Consider the following 24,511-nt stretch of genomic DNA (forward strand, 5'->3'; position numbering starts at 1 on the left):
AAAATCTGGAAGAATTGCCTTTTATAGTTTGTGTGAGACGATTAAACCTTGGATAAGATATCTCATATGAAGCATCTCATACACTGAATGATAATTGATTAGTGTTACCATAATGCGATGATTGCACCTTTCAATAATTTTCAATTTCATTTTCAAAATTTAAAAAAAAACATTCAGATTTGGTTTATTATAATTTTTAGTATGACTGATTATATTTAGGGGGCTTTGGTACTGTTTCATTTAAGATCAATAGATTACCAAAGCAGGCAAAGTAATTTTTATAATCATCCTGCTACATGATCACAGATTACTACAGTAATTTACAATGCCCGATGTAACTGATCTACAGTGGTGGATTTCAGCACCCTACAAGCGTAAGTACTGTACATGCGTAGTCACATTGTCATAGACAGGCTACAAATGATACATTTTCATTTGACTTTCTTTTAAATTAGTTTGAAATGCAATTTCGTTTGCATCTGAAAAGCATTTGAGATAAATTATGCAATGTTCAAGTAGAAACACATTGAGTTAGGTCTGATTATTCGTGTAAACTGAAGGCAAAAAATGTGAAGACCAGAACCTGGATTTAATGAGAGTGGAGAAGATTAGTCCATCCATACTATAAATCTATCTGTAGAAAGCTGAACACCGAGTATCCCAACAGAACCAAACATTTTACAGCTAAGAACCTCAGGTAAGCAATACATGTCAAGTCAAACAGAAAACCTTATGTCTACGGTTGGGATTGTGGACCCTTAGACTGAGGGGGATTTGGCGAAACCTGCAAGAAGGAGACCTGCAAGTCCCCACCATTGTTAGGCAGAGTGGGCTGGAGTGGAGGCCTAGCTGGAGTTTCACCAATACCAGCCCTCATTCCTCTTAGGTTAAGCCCTTGGGTGCCAGGACTGGCTGGATGTAGGTATGCTCCTCCATGTAAATGAAGATCCGATGAAATGCAGGTACAATAGGCCAGTGCAGGAAGAGCACACAAGTCAGGTTCAGGCAGAGGTCTAGACAGGTAGCAATCAGGCGGAGTTGTGATTAGGCAGAGGTAAGGGAAGGTGGTGATCAAGCGGAGTCAGGAAGCAAGTCAAGGTCAAGCCAGAGAGTCAATCTGAGAAGAAGCCAGGAGCCAGTCTGAGGTAAAGAGCCAGGAGTCCAATCCAAAAAGTAAGAAATGAGAAGGGCAGAGAAGATAAAATGCTGAAGATAGATGAAGGGGAACTTGACCAGGAAGGCAGGAACCAGACGCAGGGAATCAGAAACTCAAGACAGGAACACGCTCAGGAAGAAGAATCAGGAACAGGCACGCAGGGAAATCCACTTCTCTAGATGTACTTTTATAGAAAGAAACATAGCTCTGGGCACTAGCATGAAATATTATTTGAAAAAACAGTGAGTTCCACGGTGCCTCTTATAGAAACTCTTGAACATAGTTTACTAAGAGAAACATAAATATCATCCCGAACCAACGGAATGCTTAGATTTTTATGACCTAGTGTACACACTTGAGCAAAAAATTCTCTTTAAGTAAAAAACATAGGCAAGTGTATAAGTGGGAGGAGAGCAACTTACACATACTTTTTCAAACACTGGCATCAGCACATCTCGCAATTTTGTACCAAAGGGAAGACCTGTGCCAACTTACCTATGCTACACTTATATACCTTTACACTCATGAAAAATAATGAGGTTTACTATCCAAAATAAAGAAGTAAAAACTACACAGTAGATAGGGTAATGACTAAAAATGGAAACTGAAAATGGCATGGGCCATCCATTGCTCCTACCATGTGACAGGGGCTGACCAATGGCACCAATAACCTCTGTCACATGGTAAGTCAAAGGGCCATCGGCACCATTTTGATTAGTGGCAGCTGACAGCCCGAGAGGGGGAGATCACTCCCGGGACCCCCGCTGGACTACCAGGGACTTTCTAGATTGGAAATCTGTATTGGTGCTTTTCCTGCCTGGCCTATGTCTTATTTTATAGTTGAAGTGTTGTAAGACCAGGAACCATCTCATCACCCTCACATTGGACTCCTTATTTCTATTCATTCATAGGAGAGGTTGGTGGTCCATTACATGTGATATCTGCAGTTCTAGCAGATAATAATGCAGGGTCTCTAAAGTCCCCTTGACTGTCAAGATCTCATTCTCAACAGTTGAGTAATGCCTCTCCCATGGTATCAGATTCCAATTAATGTAAACTGGATGATATTGGCCATTCATGTCCTGGACTAAAACTGCTCCCAATCCTACTTCTCAGCCATAGTCTACACTATGAAGGGTTTGGTGATGTCAGGACTTATCAGGACTGGTTTGGAGCATATTGCCTCTTTCAGAGCCTGGAAAGTCTTCTCTGCTTCAGCTGACCAGTGGAATATCACTGGTACTTTCTTCAACAGCAGCCTTGTGAGAGACTCTGCCTTCTCCAAGTAATTGGAATAAACCTTCTATAGCACCCCGTAAGGCCTAGGAATGCTCTCACTTTCACTTTTGTTTGTGGGACTGGTACCTGGGTGATCATTCAATCTTCTGCATCTGTGAATGGACCTTGCCATTTCCCAGGGTGTAGCCAACATATTGCACTTCTTGTCCTTTCAACAAGCACTTCTTTAGGGTTAGAAGTTAATCCTGCTTTCCTTAGACTGGTTAGTATAACCTGGATTTGGCTTAGATGTGTCTTCCCATGTGGGCTAAGTGAGCTATACACCACAATATCATCCAAATAGGCAGCTGCATAGTCTTGATGAGGGTAGAGCAGGTGGTCAACAAAGAATTGAAACAATGTGAGGGTGCCATGGAATCCAAATGGGAGGACAGTAAACTGAAAAAGTCCCCTGGCATTGAGAACACACTCTTCTTCACTGCCAGTTCTAGGGTACAGATGACCTGGGCTGATCCCAGATGCTCAGTTAGTTCATCCACTCAATGCATTGGATATGCGTTCAGTTTTGAGATCTCATTAACCATTATAAAGTCGATGCAGAACCTTATGTTTCCATCTGGCTTTGGCACCAACACAATGAGTGAGAACCACTCACTGTTAGACTCCTCTATAACCCCGAGCCAGAATATCTCCTTCACTGCAGTCTCAGTGATGCAGAGCCTGGCCTTGGAAATCTGATAGGGTCGTTGCCACACAACAACTCCAGGAGGCATAATGATGTCATGTTATACCAGATGGGTATGACCAGGTAGTTTAGAGAAGATTCTCTTATTTTGCTCTACCAACTGCTTTAAGTCAGCTGACTGTGCAATCGACAGCTGCTCTCTAAAATGTTCCTGGGCTCAGTCCACTTCAGGCCCGACCTCTGAACCAAACTTTTCTTCTTGCACCAGTCCGCACTCTTCTGCGACCCACTTTTTTAAAAGGTTTATGGGGTAGATTTAAGTTTTATTTTATTTATCTGGCTAGGCTATTTTGTAATCCATGGGCTCTATTTTCTCCAAAACTTCCTAGGGTCCTTGCCAATGAGCTAACAACTTGTTTCCAAAGATGGGAGGAGGACAAGGATGTGATTCCCCAGCTGGAATACCTTTTGAGCTATAAAATGATTGTTACCTCTGGCTTGGGTAGCCTAAGCCTTTTCTAGACATAGAAAGGTTATTTTCCCAGCCCCTTTTAAGTAATTCTGCAGTTGGAGAATGTAGTCAATGAGGTTCTGCCTGGGGTTCCATTTGTCTTCACAAGCCATGTGAGCTATGTCCAAGACTTCTCTAGGTCTCCTCCTATACAGTAACTCAAAAGGGGAAAACCCCATCAAGCTCTGTGGCACTTCACGGATTGCAAACAGCACATAGGGTAGCAATGCATCCCAGTTCTTGCCATCTTCTTCCACAAACTTCCTCAATATTTGTTTCAGCATCTGTTTGAAGTGCTTAATGATGTCATCGGTCTGTGGGTGAAACATTGAGGTACACAGAGATTTTACTTTGAGCAAAGTGCAGAGTTGTTTCATTACCTGATCCATCAGGATCTCCTTGGGTAGCTCAAGTCATAAAAAAAATCTCTATTTATCCCCTCAAAGAAAAGTGGAGGTGAGATGAGTTTAGGAGATCGTAATGTTAACTTAGAAACAGATCTTACCGCATATTTAGAAACTCCATCTGAGGAGCAATTAGAACAGAGAGGAACATTACTTGTATCTTTTACCCATCCAGTAGATAGAGATTTGGTCCTTAGGACTTTTTTGAAAAATCGTGAAAAGTTGTACTACGGACAAAAACTCTGGATGTATCCAGATTTAGTGAAAGATACCCAGGCTCGCAGGAAGATATTTGTGGGACTTGCTAAGGAAGCTAGAGATATAGGGGCTCAGGTTAATATCAGGTACCCCTGTAAATGTTTAATGAGACATAGAGGAAATAGGTATATCTTTTATGATCCTCAGGATATGAAAAACTATTTGGAGAAAAATAAATTAGAGGTCCAAATAACCAATTAAGGCAGGAGAAATATAAGTAATTGAGGTTGTTGTTTTCCTCCTTATAAGTCTACTCTATTACTTTGAATTATGTGTTCTTAATTTTAGTGAAATAGACCCTTTTTCTTTCTTTATACGTTTATGAAGCAGTATTACAAGGTTTATTTTATTATTTGCTTACTTCTTGGACATTGAATTTGAATATGTAAATTCAATTGTATAAACCACTTGCTTCGTTTGTAAGATTGGAAAAATTGATAAATAAAGAATTAAAAAAAAAAAATCTCTATTAGGGCAGTTGCCACCATCGGGGTCTTCATATTCCATAGTGGCACTACCTCCGCACATCTTGTGCTAAAATCTAGAATGATGAGGATGTACTTATTACCTCAAGTAGATCTTTCTAGTGGCCACCCATACACCAGCAGGCTTTGCTACCTGGCAGGTACGGCAGGGCTGGCAATACAACTGGACCTGTTTATGTAGGCTCGGCCAATAGAACTGTGCCAATATTTCTCCTGGGTCATTTCCTCTCCAAGGTAACCCACTAGAAGGTGGATATGGGCTAGTTACAAGATCTTCTGGTGATATGGTTTTGGGAACTAAGTGTTGTTTTATCAATCCCCCCCCCCCCACACACACACACACACACACAAACCTCCCTTTGTGACTCAGTAAAGTTGGTCCCCTTTCATCACAAAATAAGGAGGAAAGTGAATCCCTGCAACTGTGTTGCAGGGATTCACTTTCTGTCCACATTTGTATATACTCCTGGGCCCACTTAAAAAACTCACCTTCCCTCTGGACCCACCTGAGCGTCCCCGGGTCACACCCATTTTCCCACTCAAAGGTGCCAGGTAAGACATTCTCAATGGTTTTCTGTTTTTCTCCTAACTCTCACCCTGTCTCCTCGGCTGAATCCAAATTAGCAGCTTAATTATATTTGTTCTGTCAGCATTGCCTCGGTGACTTTGGAGTGTAGATTCTTTATGATACAGATCTGTCTACTCCAAAGGAAAGAGTTCTGGAAACTCCAATTCTTCATTGTTGTGGTTGGACAAGCCTGTTGTGAGCTGGTTCCAGAAGCACTTGAAGTTTGGACAAAGCCGTCCTATCACCACGGGGTAGGATAACCAAGGAAGAACACCCACCTCAACTTGTTCTTGGCTTACCTGGCTTGCTGGATACTGCCATTGATCCCCATGGATGCATGCCAGGGTCACTACTTTCTCTTAGTCCATCTGGACTTGCATTACCAACTCTCTTCAAATAAGCTTTTTTAAATGCCCAGAGTCCACTAATGCCTGCACTGGAATGCCATCCAGCTCAACCGCAATCACAAAAGTAGAGACTCCTTGGCTGGGGACATCCACAAAATTATAAACGTGTGTGACCATTGTCTCATCTTCCCTGTGGGGACAGACTCTGGCAAAATGGCTCCTTTCTCAACAGCTGAAACATGATGGTTTGGCTACATTTTCCAGGTGAAGTGAAAAGACCTGTCAAATCTACGTTACTGGTTGTCAAGAACTCTGACTCTTAGGACTCCACCATCCTCTGTTCATACCAAGTGGCTTCTCTGGGAACCGTGGTAACTCTGGAATGATCTGGATCTGAAAATAAGCCTCCACTATTTTCAGGGCCTTTTCAACTATAATAGACCATTAAAGGCTGTCTAGGAACTGTTCCTGCTGAACCACTTTGGCTACCTCCACCTAGGTCTTCCCTTCTGGGTGCAGCCATTTCCAAGCAACATCTTTAAGTCTGTTGAATAGGTTCCTTGTATGTTCTCCAGCCTGCAGAACTCCTTGAGAAAATCGCTGTCAGTAGACTTCTGGAGTGAGTCCAGCTCTCTCTAGAATGCGGCCTTGACTTCCTGGTATGTCACCCTCCCTTCTGGATTGGTGATTTGGAAGGGATCCTGACTATTCTCAATGAGTAGATTCTCCAGATAGGTAGCCCACCTGTTCACTGACCAGCCTGCCAGTTGTGCTTTGCATTCAAAAATTTTCAGGAAACAACTGAGTTCTTCTCCTGGGGTCATCTTAATTAGTGTCGGTGACACGGGAGGTAGACTGGTTTGTAGGGGTGTGCATTCGGATTGACCGCATTAGTAAAACGCAACTCATATTTTTTTTTTACTTAAAAAATTGATTCGACATAAACGATCGGATTTCCCACATATCGAACATAGATATGTTCGATATGTGGGAAATCGCGATTGTTGAGCCAAAATAAAAATATAAACCCCCTCACCCTCCTTAATCCCCCCCCCCCCCCGACTTACCACAACTCCCTGGTGATGGAGCGAGGAGTGAGGACGCCATTTCTGCAATCCTTGGCGAGAAGCATGTGACGTCAGCGGCACGTCGAGTGACGCCGGCGTCACGTGATTCCTGGCTCGTTCGCGCCGGACGGCTCGTTCGGCCCAAAAGAACTTTTGGCCAGCTTGGGGGGGCCTCCTGACCCCCCCAAGCTGGCCAAAAGTTCTTTTTGGGCCGAACGAGCCGTCCGGCGCGAACGAGCCGGGAATCACGTGGCGCCGCGTCACTCAGACGCGACGTCACGTGATTCCCGGCAAGTTCGCGCCGGACGGCTCGTTCGGCGCGAACAAGCCGGGAATCACGTGACGCCGACGTCACGTGATTCCCGGCAAGTTCGCGCCGGACGGCTCGTTCGGCCCAAAAAGAACTTTTGGCCAGCTTGAGGGGGTCAGGAGGCCCCCCCAAGCTGGCCAAAAGTTCTTTTTGGGCCGAACGAGCCGTCCGGCGCGAACTTGCCGGGAATCACGTGACGTCGCGTCTGAGTGACGCGGCGCCACGTGATTCCCGGCTCGTTCGCGCCGGACGGCTCGTTCGGCCCAAAAGAACTTTTGGCCAGCTTGGGGGGGTCAGGAGGCCCCCCCAAGCTGGCCAAAAGTTCTTTTTGGGCCGAACGAGCCGTCCGGCGCGAACGAGCCGGGAATCACGTGACGCCGCGTCACTCGACGTGCCACCGACGTCACATGCTTCTCGCCAAGGATTGCAGAAATGACGTCCTCACTCCTCGCTCGATCACCAGGGAATTGTGGTAAGTCTGGGGGGGGGATTAAGGAGGGTGAGGGGGTTTAATTTTTTTTTTTGCACATATGTACATATACCCAACTCATTGGATTTTTTTTATGTCCATATTGGCCGCAAGTGGGACCCCCTTTCGGACATAAAAAATATGAACATAAAATTTTGCTCTGCACATCCCTACTGGTTTGCACAGCTTGTGTTATCTGGATTAGATCTGTATGCTGCTACACCTCCTGCTTTTGTAATGCCTGCTGCTGATCGATTTGTATTTACAGGGTGTACTGTAATTGTTGCTGCAAGGGCATGGATCACATGCTCCATCTTCCCTGCTTATTGAGCTGCCTCCAAACTAAGTACCTCTCCAGGGAAAGGAAAAGGGGGAAGAAACAAAATAACCTGCTGGCCTGTCTAGCCCTTACTCATTGCTTGACCCCTGAATACACAGGTGGGGCTATCCCCCTTGGCCTGTTGTGTGAAGGCTGTCTGGGAAGACATGGGAGACCCCAGGAAAAAGAAAAAAATATTCTGCAAGGTTTTTTTCTCTACTGCTGTGACTGTGGGCACTTGCCTGTGCTTTCTGCTTAGGCAAAAGATCCCACCTCTAACACCATATGTGATAACTTGAGTTATAGTGTCTTGGAAATAGCCAGAGGAAAAAGGAGGTAAGAACATAAGAATGTGCCATAATGGGTCAGACCAAGGGTCCATGAAGCCCAGCATCCTGTTTCCAACAGTGGCCAATCCAGGCCATAAGAACCTGACAAGTTCCCAAAAATTAAGTCTATTCCATGTTACCATTGCTAGTAATAGCAGTGTCTATTTTCTAAGCCAACTTAATTAATAGCAGGTAATGGAGTTCTCCAAGAACTTATCCAATCCTTTTTTAAACCCAGCTACACTAACTGCACTAACCACATCCACATGGCAACAAATTCCAGAGTTTGATTGTGCATTGAATGAAAAAGAACTTTCTCCAATTAGTTTTAAATGTGTCACATGCTAACTTCATGGAGTGCCCCCTAGTCCTTCTATTATCCAAAAGAATAAATAACTGATTCACATTTACCCATTCTAGACCTCTCACGATTTTAAAAACCTCTATCATATCCCCCCTCAGCTGTCTCTTCTCCAAGCTGAAAAGTACTCATAAGGGAACTGTTCCATCCCCTTTATCATTTTGGTCGCCCTTCTCTGTACCTTCTCCATCGCAACTATATCTTTTTTGTGATGTGGCGACCAGAATTGTACACAGTATTCAAGGTGCGGTCTCACCATGGAGCGATACAGAGGCATTATGACATTTTCCGTTTTATTCACCATTCTCTAATAATTCCCAAGATTCTGTTTGCTTTTTTGACTGCCGCAGCACACTGAACCAATGATTTCAATGTGTTATCCACTATGACGCCTAGATCTCTTTCTCGGGTGGTAGCTTCTAATAGGGAACCTAACATTGTGTAACTATAGCATGGGTTATTTTTCCCTATATGCATCACCTTGCACTTATCCACATTAAATTTCATCTGCCATTTGGATGCCCAATTTTCCAGTCTCACAAGGTCTTCCTGCAATTTATCACAATCTGCTTATGATTTAACTACTTTGAATAATTTTGTATCAACTGCAAATTTGATTACCTCACTCGTCGTATTTCTTTCCAGATCATTTATAGATATATTGAAAAGTATGGGTCCCAATACAGATCCCTGAGGCACTCCACTGCCCACTCCCTTCCACTGAGAAAATTGACCATTTAGTCCTACTCTCTGTTTCCTATCTTTTAGCCAGTTTGTAATCCACGAAAGGATATCGTCACCTATCCCATGACTTTTTACTTTCCCTAGATGCCTCTCATGAGGAACTTTGTCAAACGCCTTCTGGTTGTTCTTTAAGTGAAGATTATTTACAGTGGAAAAACCAAAATCAAAAACAATCAGTGCAGCTTACCTTAACTTCAAGTAATGCATAGTCCTTAAACGTAACAGGACTTGTTGCACAGTGAGTCTCTGCCTGCTCCCCAGGGCCTACTTAAATCTTCTAGGCCCTGAGTTCTTATACTCTGGTAAAGGGCTCCTCTCTTCACCCAGGATTTCCTGTGGGTCTGGATCTTAAGGTGGACCAGGCAAGGCAGCTGTGTCCAGTTCCTTAAGGACGTCTGAGGGAGTTTCCTATAGACTTCCTCACACTCCCACACAGAAAAACACAATTTTGCTTTGAACACAACACTCGGTGAACACAGTCTGTATCCTAGTTCTGCAGGGAAGCAGTTTTGCTGAACTGGTGCCCTGCTGTGTCCTTTAGTTTCTGACCTGCAAGGCATGATTTCCACCCCTTCCAATATTGCCTGGGGAAAGATTGAAATAAATCTTGTTGGAAGATGCACTTGCAAAAGCAATGTGGGGAAGGTCAAGGGAAAATAACATCAGTCATATTATTATGATTAAATTGGATTGCTGCTGGTGTTCACAGTAACTGGGATTCTTCTGGGACTATACAGTGTCATGTGTAGGACATTCCTCTTTGATGGCTCTTTGATTTTCCTGGAAAGATGTAGGGGAAAAAAGAGCACAAATGTACCATTTATTAGATATGCACGACAAAATATTATTAAACCTCCCGAGTGTGAGGTGAGACAGTGCAGCTAATTGGCAATTACAACATGCCAGTGGTAACCCATTTTCTTTCCCATCACATCTTAATACTCAGCACCTGCAAATAGAATTCTTTTTCATGAGAAATCTTCCTGATCTGTAGGTCTTTTTATGTTCACTTTGTGGTTCTAACATCTTTAACAGCAGGGTAGAACTTTGTGTCTAGATTTGTAAAACGATAAAATGATGTCTTGAGACACAGACCTGCAACTGTATTTCTCTTTCAGCCCAAAAACTGTATCCAGATATATCAAGGGGGTAATTTTGTAGCATCACACATAAGTTAGCCAGCAAATATGAGAAAAAGCTACATCAATTTTCAAAGCAGATTTATGAGCATAATTTCCACTTTGAAAATTATCCGAACAAAACTGCATATACAATTACATTTGCTTTGCCCAGAAATGTTGTGCGTACACATTTTAAGAGCAAAAAAACAAAAAAAAGCGCACAAGTCCCACCATGCCCAGGCTCCACCCCCAGAATACCTCTCTGCATGCATGTAAGACCGTCGGCCCCTATGACATAGTGAGGGCAAAGGTAGCGCCAGCGCCATTTTGAATACTGGCAATACCGCCAGAGTGCAGGAGGTCGCTCCCGGACCCCCGCTGGACTTTTGGCAAGTCTTGTGGGGGTCAGGAGGCCCCCTCCCAAGCTGGCCAAAAGTCCCTGGAGGTCCAGCGGGGGTCCGGGAGCGATCTCCTGCACGCGGGCCGTATTGCCAATATTCAAAATGGCGCCGGCGCTACCTTTGCCCTGTCACATGGTAAGGGCAAAGGGCCATCGGCGCCATTTATTTTGGTGCAGCTGATAGCGTGGGAACGGGAGATCGCTTCTCTCGGCCCCCCTGGACCACCGGGTATGTGTAAAAAGTTTGGGGGGGTCGGGAGAGTGAGGGAGGCTCAGGGGGTAATTTTAAAGGGTCAGGGTGGTTTTTTTTTATCAGCGTGGGCCTCACTAAAAACAATTAGTGATGTGAATTGGAATCGGAACCAATTCCAATTCACATCTCGTAACGATCAGATTTCATCCCCCCCAGCCGAACCCGATCGTTAAAACGATCGGGCACACGATTCACATCCCTAAAATGAGAGATGGATTGGGGTTACTATTTATATGATTTTGGGATAATCATATATGTGTATACTGTTTCAATTTAATATTTAATAATGGGTAACAAATAATAAAATTCTCAATAATGAATGACTCTCTTTTACATTTTCTGCACAGCACAGGCTTCAACAGCTCCCAAAAGCATGCCAAGCTGACTCTTGAGACATATAATGTGACCTGGAGCCAAAGTATCTGTAACAGAAATTTCACATTTTTCCTAAATAACTAAGAAGGAGAGTATATCCTAGACCAGGGATGAGCAAACTGAACTGTAGTCCCCATTCTATCCATTCAATTAATTGTCTATCTGCCCTACCCAAGTTTGGTTAACATAGTAAATCCTGGCAGGAAAAGACCCATGATCTATCCAGTCTGCTGTGCAAGTTGTTGGGTTTTTTTGTTTGCTTGTTTTAATTATTTTAGGTTAGTATTTGCTGCTCAATGCAGGTTATCCCAGTTAACAGAGGATACATCTTTTCTACATTTCCATCATTTAGCTACTAGTAATTCTCTGTGTGCATCCCAAGTCCTTTTAAATTCCATTACTATTCTTTTTTTCACTACTTCTTCAGGGAAGCTTGTTCCTGAGTTTGCTACCTTGAAGTTTCATTTTATAACCCCTAATATTACAGCTTTATTTCCATAAGAAAAGGTTTAATTCTTTCTGGAATTTAAAAGTCTGTATCATATCTCCCTGTTCCTCCTCTCCTTCATGGTATACATATTCAGATTTTTCAGTCTTATCTCATATAGCTTTTAATGCAGATTCCTCATCATTGTGGTTGCCTTTCTCTGAACTACTTCCATTCTGTCTCTATCCTTTTTGAGTTATGGTCTCTCTCATGTGTATATATATATATATATGCTGGATTCCTGGCCTGATGTTAAAGACTCTTGCCAACTAATCACCAGTTGCCAAGCAAAGAGGCAACCACACTGCTAACCAGTGGCTCAGACACAGGCATACTTAAGAACATAAGAAATTGCCATACAGGGTCAGACCAAGGGACCATTAAGCCCAGCATCCTGTTTCCAACAGTAGCCAATCCAGGCTACACGTACCTGGCAATTACCCAAAAACTAAGTATATCCCATGCTACTGATGCTAATAATAGCCGTGGCTATTTTCTAAGTCAACTTAAGTAATGGCAGGTAATGACTTCTCCTCCAAGAACTTATCTATGCCTTTTTTAAACCCAGCTACACTAACTATACTAACCACATCACCTGGCAACAAATTCCAGAGTTTAATTGTGCACTGAGTGAAAAATAATTTTCTCTGATTAGTTTTAAATGTGCTACATGCTAACTTCATGGAGTGCCTCCTAGTCCTTCTATTATCTAAAAGAGTAAATAACCGATTCACATCTACCTATTCTAGACGTCTCATAATTTTTAAGACCTCTATCATATCCCCCCTCAACCATCTCTTCTCCAGGCTGAACAGCCCTAACCTCTTTAATCTTTCCTCATAGCGGAGCAGTTCCATCCCATTTATCATTTTGGTCACCCTTCTCTGAACCTTCTCCATTGCAACTATATCTTTCTTCAGATGCGGCGAGCAGAATTGTACACAGATTCAAGGTGCGGTCTCACCATAGAGCAATACATCCTCCGTTTTATTCACCATTCCCTTCCTAATAATTCCTAACTTTCTGTTTGCTTTTTTGACTGCCACAGCACACTGAGCCAATGATTTCAAAGTATTATCCTCTATGATGCCTAGATCTCTTTCCTGGGCGGTAGCTCCTAATATGGAACCTAACATTGTTAACTATAGCATGAGTTATTTTTCCATATATGAATCACCTTGTACTTATCAACATTAAATTTAATGTGCTATTTGGATGCTCAATTTTCCAGTCTCACAAGGTCCTCCTGCAATTTATCACAATCTACTGGTGATTTAACTACTCTGAATAATTTTGTATCATCTGCAAATTTGATTATCTCACTCATCATATTCCTTTCCAAATCATTTATAAATATATTGAAAAGCACAGATCCTAGTACAGGTTCTTGAGGCACTCCACTGTGTACCCTTTTCCACTGAGAAAATTGTCCATTTAATCCTACTCTCTGTTTCCTGTCTTTTAACCAGTTTGTAATCCATAAAAAGACATCACCACTTATCCCATGAATTTTTACTTTTCTGAGAAGCCTCTTATAAGGAACTTTGTCAAATGCCTTCTGAAAATCCAAATACACTACATCCACTGGTTCATCTATATCTCCATGTTTTATTAACCCCTTCAAAAAAGTGAAACAGATTTGTGAGGCTTGCCTTGGGTAAAGCCATGCTGACTTTGTTCCATTAAACCATGTCTTTCTAAATGTTCTGTGATTTTGATTTTTAGAACACTTTCCACTATTTTTTCTTGCACTGAAGTCAGGCTAACTGGTTTGTAGTTTCCTGGATTGTCCCTAGAGCCCTTTTTAAATATTGGGGCTACATTAGCCACCCTTCAGCCTTCAGATAAAATGAATGATTTTAATGATAGGTTACTAATTTTAACTAATAGATCTGAAATTTCACTTTTGAGTTCCTTCAGAACCCTGGGGTGTATACAATATGGTCCAGGTGATTTTCTAATATTTAGTTTGTCAATCAGGCCTCCCACATCTTCTAGGTTCACCATGATTTGGTTCAGTTCATCTGAATCATTACCCATGAAACATTCTCCGGAATGGGTATCTCCCTAAAATCTTCTTCAGTAAACATTGAAGCAAAGAAATTGTTTAATCTTTCCACGATGAACTTATCTTCTCTAAGTGCCCTTTTAACCTCTATCATCTAACAGTCCAACTGACTCCCTTGCAGGCTTTCTGATTCGGATATATTTTTACTGTGAGTTTTTGCCTCTATGGCCAACATCTTTTCAAATTATCTCTTAGTCTGTCTTATCAGTGTCTTACATTTAACTTGCTAGCACACATGCATTATTCTATTTGATCTTTCTTCCAATTTTTGAATGAAGATCATTTGGTTAAAATAGCCTCTTTCACATCACCTTTTAACCAAGCTGGTAATCGTTTTGTCTTTCTTCCACCTTTCTTAATGTGTGGAATACATCTGGACTGTGATTCTTGGATGGTATTTCTTAACAATGTCCACGCCTCTTGCAAATGTTTTACCTTTGTAGCTGCTCTTTTCAGTGTTTTTCTAACAATTTTTCTCATTTTATCAAAGTTTCCCTTTTGAAAGTTTAGCGCTAGAGCCGTGGATTTACTTATTGTCCCCTTCCTGTCATTAATTCAAATTTGATTATATTATGATCACAATTGCCAAGCAGCCCCACCGGCATTACCTCTCTCACCAAATCCTGTGCTCCACTAAGAATTAGATCTAAATTTGCTCTCTTAGTCATTAGTTCCTGAACCAATTGCTCCATAAAAATGTAATTTATTCCATTCAGGAGCTTTATCTCTCTAGCATGTCCTGATGTTACAATTATCCTGTCAATATTGGGGTACTTGAATTTTCCCATTATTACTGCACTACCCATTTGGTTAGCTTCCCTAATTTCTCTTAGCATTTCACTGTCCATCTCACCATCTTGGCCAGGTGGACGGTAGTGTACTCCTATAACTATACTTTTGTTACGCTCTCCTCCTCCAGAGGGGAGGAGTTAGCAATCTGTTGTCGCTCACCCTGCCAGGAGGGTGGAGTTAGCAAACTGTTCTGCTTTTCTCCTGAAAGGGGGAGAAGTAGCAGTCTGTCATGATCTGCGCCTCTAGAGGGGAGGAGTTAGCTATCTGTAGTGCTGACCCCGCCAGGAGGGCAGAGTTAGTAATCTGTTAGCGAACTGCTGTTAGATGCTCCTGTAAGGGAAAAAGGTAGCAATCTGTTATGGATCAACTCCCCAGGGAAGAGGAGTTGGCAATCTGTTCTATGACACTCTTCTGAGGAGAGGAGCTAACAATAGATATATTGTACTTCGCTACTGAGATAGCAATCTATCATGCCTCCGCTATGGAGTAGCAATCTGTTATATATAGGCTGCTGGCAAGTCCCATAGAAAGAGAAGGTAGCTATCTATATAATACTTCCGTAAGTGGTGTTAGTGGTCAGTAGTGGCTGGTAGGGGTTTGCATTCGTTTTCGCCGTATTGGTGATCCGCAACGTATATTGCACTATTCGTAGTATTCGTGGGGAAGCGAAATGTATCGCGATTCCCCATGAATACATGAATCTTCCCCCGAATTATACGGCCACCTAAATAAAAATTTAAACAAACCCCCCACCCTCCTGAACCCCCAAAGACTTACCAAAACTCCCTGGTGGTCCAGCGGGGGGGTCTGGGAACCATCCCCTGCACTCACACCCTCGGTGCCGGTTTCATCATAGCGCCAATAGCCTTTGTCACAGGGGCTACCGGTGCCATTGGTCAGCCCCTGTCACATGGCCATCGGCGCCATCTTGTGCTCCTACCATGTGACAGGGGCTGACCAATGGCACCGGTAGACCCTGTGGCATAGTATGGGCAAAGGCTATCGACACCATTTTGAGTACTGACATCGGACGGCTGGTGTGCAAGAGGTCACTCCGGGACCCCCGTTGGACCCCCAGGGACTTTTGGCCAGCTTGGGTGGGCCTCCTGACCCCCACAAGAATTGCCAAATGTCCAGCGGGGGTCCAGGAGCGACCTCCTGCACATCGGCCGGCCGATGCCAGTACTCAAAAAGGCGCCGATTGCCTTTGCCCTCACTATGTCACAGGTACCGATGGTCGGCCCCTGTGATATAGTGAGGGCAAAGGCGATCGGTGCCATTTTGAATACTGGCAGCAGATCGCCTTTGCCCTCACTATGTCACAGAGGCCAACCGTCGGTACCTGTGACATAGTGAGGGCAAAGGCGATTGGCGCCATTTTGAGTACTGGCATCGGATGGAAGGCGTGCAGGAGGTTGCTCCCGGACCCCCGCTGGACGTTTGGCAAGTCTTGTGGGGGTCAGGAGGCCCCCCCAAGCTGGCCAAAAGTCCCTGTGGGTCTCGGAGCGACCTCCTGCACTCCAGTCATCCGATGCCACTACTCAAAATGGCGCTGATAGCCTTTGCCCATACTATGTCACAGGGGCTACCGGTGCCATTGGTCAGCCCCTGTCACATGGTAGGAGCACAAGATGGCGCAGATGGCCATGTGACAGGGGCTGACCAATGGCACCGGTAGCCCCTGTGACAAAGGCTATCGGCGCCATGATGAAACTGACACTGAGGGTATGAGTGCAGGGACCCCCCGCTGGACCACCAGGGAGTTTTGGTAAGTCTTCTGGGGGTCAGGAGGGTGGGAGGTTGTAGTTAATTTGAATTTTAGCTGGCACACGAACAGAAATTGCCGTATTAATGCAACAGGGCGCCATACGGCCAAATTCAACGTATCTGCTCCCCGACGAATCCAAATCACGAATGCAACGTATGGCGTCCCGCTGCACATCCCTAGTAGTTGGCTCCCACAGAGTGATAGTAGTGTAAGGAATGACCACTTGGAGGAAATGGTGAATCCCTGGGCCGATGGCAGATGACAGCGCCCTCAGGAGGAGATCCTGAAAGGAACCACTGGCTAGGTTAGAATGGTTCTTTATTAAGCTGGACCACCAGTGGTGGTAGTAGTGAGTTGATGTGTCTGGTAAGGCTGAAGTCCTTCTGATACTGGAATATAATCTCTGGATTGCTGAGCTGTAGAGAGAGACTAGAACAGCGGTGGACTCACGATGTCAGACCGGCCCGGGTATTCGCCACCCAGGCTGGCCCAGGACACGTCACGTGGTCTGCCGAGCGCGGCTCTGTCACTGCCGCGCACGGCAGACACCTGACTGGAGCGATCGGCCCACTGGGGGATGCCTGATCCCCCGATAGGCCAATCCACCCCTGGACTAGAAGTAGTGCGTAGACAGGGTATACTGGATACAAGATGGTACACTCACAATAGTAGATGTCTGCAATGGTCTCTATGCCACAGAGAGTCTTCAGTATATTCAGGAACAGAAGCCATAGGTGAGCACTGGTTCCTCTAGACAGTCTGTAATAAGAACTCACAATAGCTGTATATGAAATGGCTTCTAGAGTAGAAGAGAGTCTGTAAAGGATTCTAGGAACATGAGCCCTTGTGGAGCGAGTACTGGTTCCTATCTGCAATCTTGCCGATATAACTCTCGATCTCCGTACCTGCGATAATGTCTTGGACGGAAGGGAGTCTTCAGAGCTATAGGAATGTAGGCCCTCGTGGAGCGAGTACTGATTCCTATCTACAATAAAACTCACTGTGTTCACGTCCACGATCGCTTCCAGGCAATGAGGAGTCTTCTGAGGATTGCGGCAATCTGAAATCAAGAAGAGAGAGCGGAACCCCTGTGGATCAGGCACTCCTGGTAAATTTGAAAAGGCTGAGCAGTGGAGAAGGATTCCCCTGGCTGACTCGGATCTTTGTTGCAAGTATCATGGACTGCCAAAGCAAGTCCTGTTGGGGTTCCTTGCTAACTCGTTAGAGGTTAGCAAACAAAGACCTTTTAAAGTGGAAATGGATGATGTCACTAAGGGGGGATGCCCCCAAGGTTCGCGCCCTTGCTGGTACAAAGTCTGGAGCGTGCGTGCGCGTCCTTACGTCATCAGGAACATTGATCCGTAGCATCAAGCCAGCCTGGGGACACCGGGACCAAGAAGCCACGGCTGCATCTGTCCATCAGAGCTGAAGGGAGTCACTCCCAAGGTAGAGAGGGTGGAGCGAGGGGCGAGAAGAGGCACGAATGCAACAACTTTTCCCCAACACACAAGGGATTTCTATCCATAAAGATTTGATTGTGCATTTGGTCTCATGCAGGATCTTTTTCCTGTTGGACACTATGCCATCCCTGACATAAAGCACACACCTCATCTTTTAACCATGCCAGTAATCATTTTGCTTTCCTTCCACCTTTTTGTAATGAGTAGAATATATCTGGACTGTGCTTCTAGGATGGTATTTTTTAACAATGTACATGCCTCTTGCACACACACATTATTATACAAAATTCTTGCTTGTTGACAGCCCTTTTCCAAGCTGCAATACCTCTTTCCCTTTATCATCCTTTCCTGGCATCCCCATTCTCCAGGTGCATCATTAGTTCCATAGCCAGCTGCTCCCTCATATCTCAGCCCAGCAACATCAGTTAGAAGCCTCAATGACAATACACAGATGTTTCCTCCTGCTTCACCTTCTCCATTACTGTGACTAGGGTTGCCAATTTTCCACAGACCAGGACTGGACACTCAAAGACTGGTAGGGGGAGCACATATCTATGTGCATACATTTCCATAAATGAACAACCTTTCAGCCTCTTAAGGCAATGATGAATGGTCCGTGCCATTCAGCTGTTTCCCATTTCTTATTAGAGATGTGAATCGTGTCCTCGATCGTCTTAACGATCGATTTCGGCTGGGAGGGGGAGGGAATCGTATTGTTGCCGTTTGGGTGTGTAAAGTATCGTGAAAATCGTTAAAATTGTGAGCCGGCACACTAAAACCCCCTAAAACCCACCCCGACCCTTTAAATTAAATCCCCCACCCTCCCGAACCCCCCCCCCCAAATGCCTTAAATTACCTGGGGGTCCAGCGGCACACTAAAACACGGCAACTAAAACCCCCTAAAACCCACCCCGACCCTTTAAATTAAATCCCCCCCCCCCAAATGCCTTAAATTACCTGGGGGTCCGTAGCGGCGGTCCATAGCTTAAATTACCTCCGTAGCGGCAGTCCGTAGCTAAATCGGGGGAAGGGGGAGAGCAGGAAAACCGGCACCCTAAATTGTGTAGTCTTCAGCCGGCGCCATTTTGCAAAATGGCCGCCGCAAAATGGCGGCGGCCATAGACCAAAATGATTTGACGCAGGAGGTCATTCCGGACCCCCGCTGGACTTTTGGCAAGTCTTGTGGGGGTCAGGAGGCCCCCCCAAGCTGGCCAAAAGTTCCTGGGGGTCCAGCAGGGGCCCCTGGAGCGATCTCCTGCCGCGAATCATTTCCGTACGGAAAATGGCGCCGGCAGGAGATCGACTGCAGGAGGTCGTTCAGCGGCGGTCTGGAACCCTCGCTGAACGACCTCCTGCAGTCGATCTCCTGCCGGCGCCATTTTCCGTACGGAAACGATTCGCGGCAGGAGATCACTCCAGGGGCCCCCGCTGGACCCCCAGGAACTTTTGGCCAGCTTGGGGGGGCCTCCTGACCCCCACAAGACTTGCCAAAAGTCCAGCGGGGGTCCGGAACGACCTCCTGCGTCGAATCGTATTGGTCTATGGCCGCCGCCATTTTGCGGCGGCCATTTTGCAAAATGGCGCCGGCTGAAGACACCACGATTTACTGTGCCAGATTTCCTGCTCTCCCCCTTTCCCCGATTTAGCTATGGACCCGGGGGTAATTTAAGCTACGGACCGCCGCTACGGACCCCCAGGTAATTTAAGGCATTTGGGGTAGGGGATTTAATTTAAAGGGTCGGGGTGGGTTTTAGTGTGCCGGGGGTGGGTTTTAGGGGGTTTTAGTGTGCCGCTGTACCCCCAGGTAATTTAAGGCATTTGGGGGGGGTTCGGGAGGGTGGGGGATTTAATTTAAAGGGTCGGGGGTGGGTTTTAGGGGGTTTTAGTGTGTGTTCACGATGTTAACGATTTTTCACGATAATCTAAACACCCAAACGGCGACGATACGATTCCCTCCCCCTCCCAGCCGAAATCGATCGTTAAGACGATCGAGGACACGATTCACATCTCCACTAATTAATGCCAATGCACTTGGGGCCATAATATTAAAAAAGCAGTAAACCCAAGAAACTTGCCCCATCCCATTAGCGAATACATCTCCATTGCCCATGTGTGCCCAAATCACAAGTGCCCATTGATCCCAAGCCCCTGGCAGATGACTATCATCCCCTTCCAGGAAGCCCACTCACTATCTCAAAACTTCACCCTTCAATATGTGTCAACCACCCCCATCCCACACCTTTGGTGGCCCCAAAACCCTTCATTTTTTACTTCCATACTTAGACCATCATCATTTCATTGGTCTTCAGGGGCAGGAAAGATCCCCAGATACTCCAGACTGCAGGTGCCATAATTCAAAATATTTCCAGCTGCCAGCAGCCTTTTGCCTCTTCCATGCAAGGCCAGTCAGCACTATTATTTTATATTATAATTCCTGCAGAGCAGGAGCACCTAGGGATCACTTCTGCCCCTGAAGACTTTCAAAATGATGATAATATGAGGAGCAGAGACCCTGGAGGGTTTGGGAACTGGAGGCCATCACGGGGAAGCTGTTTTGGTACATAATGGGTTAGAGGTTTGATCCAGATTAGTGGGGCTTCCTGATGGAAAGCATGATAATGAGGTGCCTGAAAGGGAGATCAAGAGGCACTTGTGACTTGGCCGCAAATGGGCATATATACTAGGGACACAAGTATCTTGGTGCTTATTGCTCCTTTACAATAATGATATGAGGATGCTGGGATCCACATTGCCATGGACAGCAATGTGTGATTCCAGAGCATGGACTTTTCTAAACCTGTGGTACTCAGGGACTAAATGCATGGTTTTAATGCATTTTATTTGCCTAGGTATTCATTAAACTGTGTGGTAACTGAGTACTATAATTTAATGAATGTCATGGTACTATTACCACAGATAAGAAAACATGTGCACTACCACTGGTGGTGATGGCCATGCGATACTGTACACTGGAGTATGTGGTTATGACCCTTCCCCCCTCAAAGGGCCACACATTTCTGAATTGTGCTCCCATCAAGTGTGACAGCAGTAACTCCCCCAATCCCAGTATCCACCCACAAGTATGAGAGCAGTAATGTAACCCTCCCTGGTATTTTTCCCTAGTGTGAAATCAGAAGTCCTTCCTCTACTGGAGACCCTCTTGTCCCCCTAGTCAAAATGTCAAGAAAGCTCCTTGCATGTTGGGAGCTCCATTCCTTCCTCCCCCCCCCCCCCCCCCCCGACACTCCCACCCTTCAAAGCCCCTTTAGGTAAAAAGGAACATAAGTGATTCCCAGTCGCTACTGCCCCACCAGCGCCATCATCCAGCTGACCCCAGACTCCCCTCTGCTACTAACAGAGGAAACCTGCGCCTTGGGTCAGCAGGTGAAAGGGCATAAAATCAGGAGTAACCTAAGGAAATATTTCTTTACAGAGAGGGTGGTGGGCACATGAAGCAGCCTCGTAGTGGAAGTGGTGGAGAGGAAGAAACACTGGGACAAGCACAAAGGATCTCTGAGGAAATGGAAAGAATTGTAAAGCTGAGTGGGTGGTGTTGATGGGCAAACTGGATGGGCCATGTTGTCTTTACCCTGCCATCATGTTCTGTATGTTCCTTTCCATTAGCTCATGTCTTCCTTGAATGGATGGTGATCACTAAGCAAATCGGAATGAGGCTCTGAGTCAAGCTGCTGGGGAGGGGGCTTTAGGGCTGGAGAACTCACCAATCTGCCACTGCTTCTAACTGCCTGCCGCAGTGAAGCAACAGAGATTTTTTTTAGGAAGCTCCATTGTCGGAAAACACCAACCAGAAGTTTCAGGTTTTTGAACTCACATGTATCTACAATATTCTCATTTTCTTGCACCATTCCAAACTGCCATGTTTAGTAATATTCTGTCCCTTCTTTTGGAGCATTATTTTACCCTCAGATGGATGGACAGTCAGACAGACAGAATTTGACCCTTTTTGTATAATCACTTCTGACATTGTATTGGCAGGAAAACATTTTTAAAAAAGCATGAGCGAAATAGATTGATGGCCTATAAGCATGCAAAGTGTTGCAGGCTGTTTCTGTGTATGTTAGTGCAATTCAGAATGTGTGCACTGAATTTTAAGGATATAAAAACTAGGTATGTGTGTTGAAACTACATAAATGCAATTGTTTTAATAAATGTGATGGAAGATTTAATAGTTTAAGAGACACTAAACAATATTTTATGTAATCCACAGCAGAGCTTGGTGAGTCTAGATCCTTTGCAATATGCTTTTCTTGTTTTCTTGAAACTCTCATGAGGAAATCTGCAAGGTAATTTTGTTTTACTATAGCCCATGAAGAGGAAATAATGCAGCTCATTTGTGGATCATGTGAAAAATACTGCATTTAGAAAATATCTTCCAAGAGATGATTGTCAGGTTTAGACTAATTTATTTTTATAATGCATTTTTGCTAGTGCCATCGTAATTTTTAACTGCTGCCATATTTCACTTCTGGCTGGTGCAAACTGGGACTACACTTTTTGTGCTCTTTTATTATGTCCAGACTAAGAAATGTAGACATTCTGCATCTGTATATTTGTGTTTGAGGTGGCTGATATTGAATAAAATTGAATTGCATTTCCCCTACAGACTGTAAATATAATTGACTCTACAGCACTTAACAGTACACAAACGTAAAAGAAATGGAAAGGCTTTTTCTGTAAACTATAAAAGTTAAAGGATACAGGAAAGACTCTTCCTATAATCATCTATCATGGGAATTATAAAGCACAGCTTTTAGTAGGTTCTATATTTTATCTGAGTCTCTGCATTCCAAATGAGAAGGTATAGTTGAAAGCACGTGGTCACAAGTCATCACCTCTCAACAGGAATTGGAAAATCTGAGATATGTGAAGCTACTCTGTACCCCATGCACTAGTTGTCAGAAGATTCATTGTACACCTCAAGCTCATTATTAAATTTGGATACAAACTTTTTATGCTGCTACAAATAGTAACGGCTACAATATTTCATATAAAATATTTTGAAAAGAAACAACAAAAACAGACAGCTTCTGTCACCTGCTCCATATTCCTCCTGGCCTTTATTTTCATCCTCCATGCCCATCAGCCACATCTCACCCAATAATAAAAGTTTCCACAGAAATTTAGCTGGCTGGTCCCTTTCATTGCCTTTGGGATGGCAATTGTCAGGTGAAGTGCGGCATTGCTGATCTGAATGATCATCACGTAGCATATGGTGAAAATGCAGCCTGTGTGTGCTATTATCAGGAAAATAATTATGGAAATTTGATTTTATTGCATGGTCTCTTTCGGATTATTCTTCATAGGCAACATTAATAATCTTCCTAGGAAGAACAATAAATTAATCATCCTAATTTTCGGGACATGCATCTCAATTATATCAAATTGCAGACCAGAATTGAGGGAAATTTTTATTTTTATTCTTTTTAATGCAGAACAAAAACAAAATTCTCCTTGTTTAATGTTCCTTTCTGAATAGGTCACCTGCAATTTGAAATACAAGCACAGCACCTAATGAACATTGACTAAAATGGAATAGTTTTAACAGCTACATCAATGGCTCCTGCTTTTCTTTCAGAGACTCTTCTCTAAACATGGACTGAGAGTAAGGCCCAGCAGGTTCCCTGATTGTGACGGAGCCTCAACGGATCCTTGTTTCAAAGCATCCAAGTTTCAAAGCTGTATTTCAGGTGAAAGAATTGTTCTAGGGGCAGCAAGGGCTTCACTGAAAGGAAGACGTGCCCAAAGGAATAGGCAGCATGAAAGGAAGACAATTTATATCAGAATCCATAAGGACAATCACTTCAAAGGAGCAGCGTCCCCCATGCAATTTTATTTTTTCATTCAAGTCTTCCTGAAAGTAAATGAGCAAAATCATTGTGGGATAGTGTTTTACATGCAAAAATAGATGACCAAGTTCACAACTTGACGCTGCCTTGCAAAATGGACTGACACATCTAGTGATTTGTGATACTAAAAGGGTGTTAATTGTCTAGGAGTTGCTGTGTAAATCTTTCACATAACAAACTGGATTGCTTACAGCATATATGTTTGTTATTCTGATTCATTGTAACTGCACAAATTTCCTCTAAACTATAAACAGGGAGGGTAATTTTTAAACACCTGCATTGGTTAATGTTTGTGAGTAGATTTTATCTGCAGATTTTGGCCCAGGTGTTTAAAGCAGATTTATAAGTATGAATCTACTTTGAAAATTTACAGGTGTGTGTAAAGCCAGCGCCAAAATACATGCACAAAATTCTACATGCTAGGGAGCAGGTGAAACTTGGAACATATATATTTACATACATATGTTTGAAAATCAAAGATATGCCTGTAAATCATGTCTCCACCCCTAGAAGGCCTCTTAGTTGTGTGCATTAAATTAGGCACAAAATTGCTTTTCCATACACTTATGTGCACAACCCATTTGTTAATTAAAACAAAAACATTTATATGCATAGAATTGGGCTTTATGCACACAAATGGCTTCCAAACTTAACATCTAAATGTCTTA

This window comes from Rhinatrema bivittatum, chromosome 1 (genome assembly GCF_901001135.1).
Source record: "Rhinatrema bivittatum chromosome 1, aRhiBiv1.1, whole genome shotgun sequence".
NCBI classification, from domain to species: Eukaryota; Metazoa; Chordata; class Amphibia; order Gymnophiona; family Rhinatrematidae; genus Rhinatrema; species Rhinatrema bivittatum.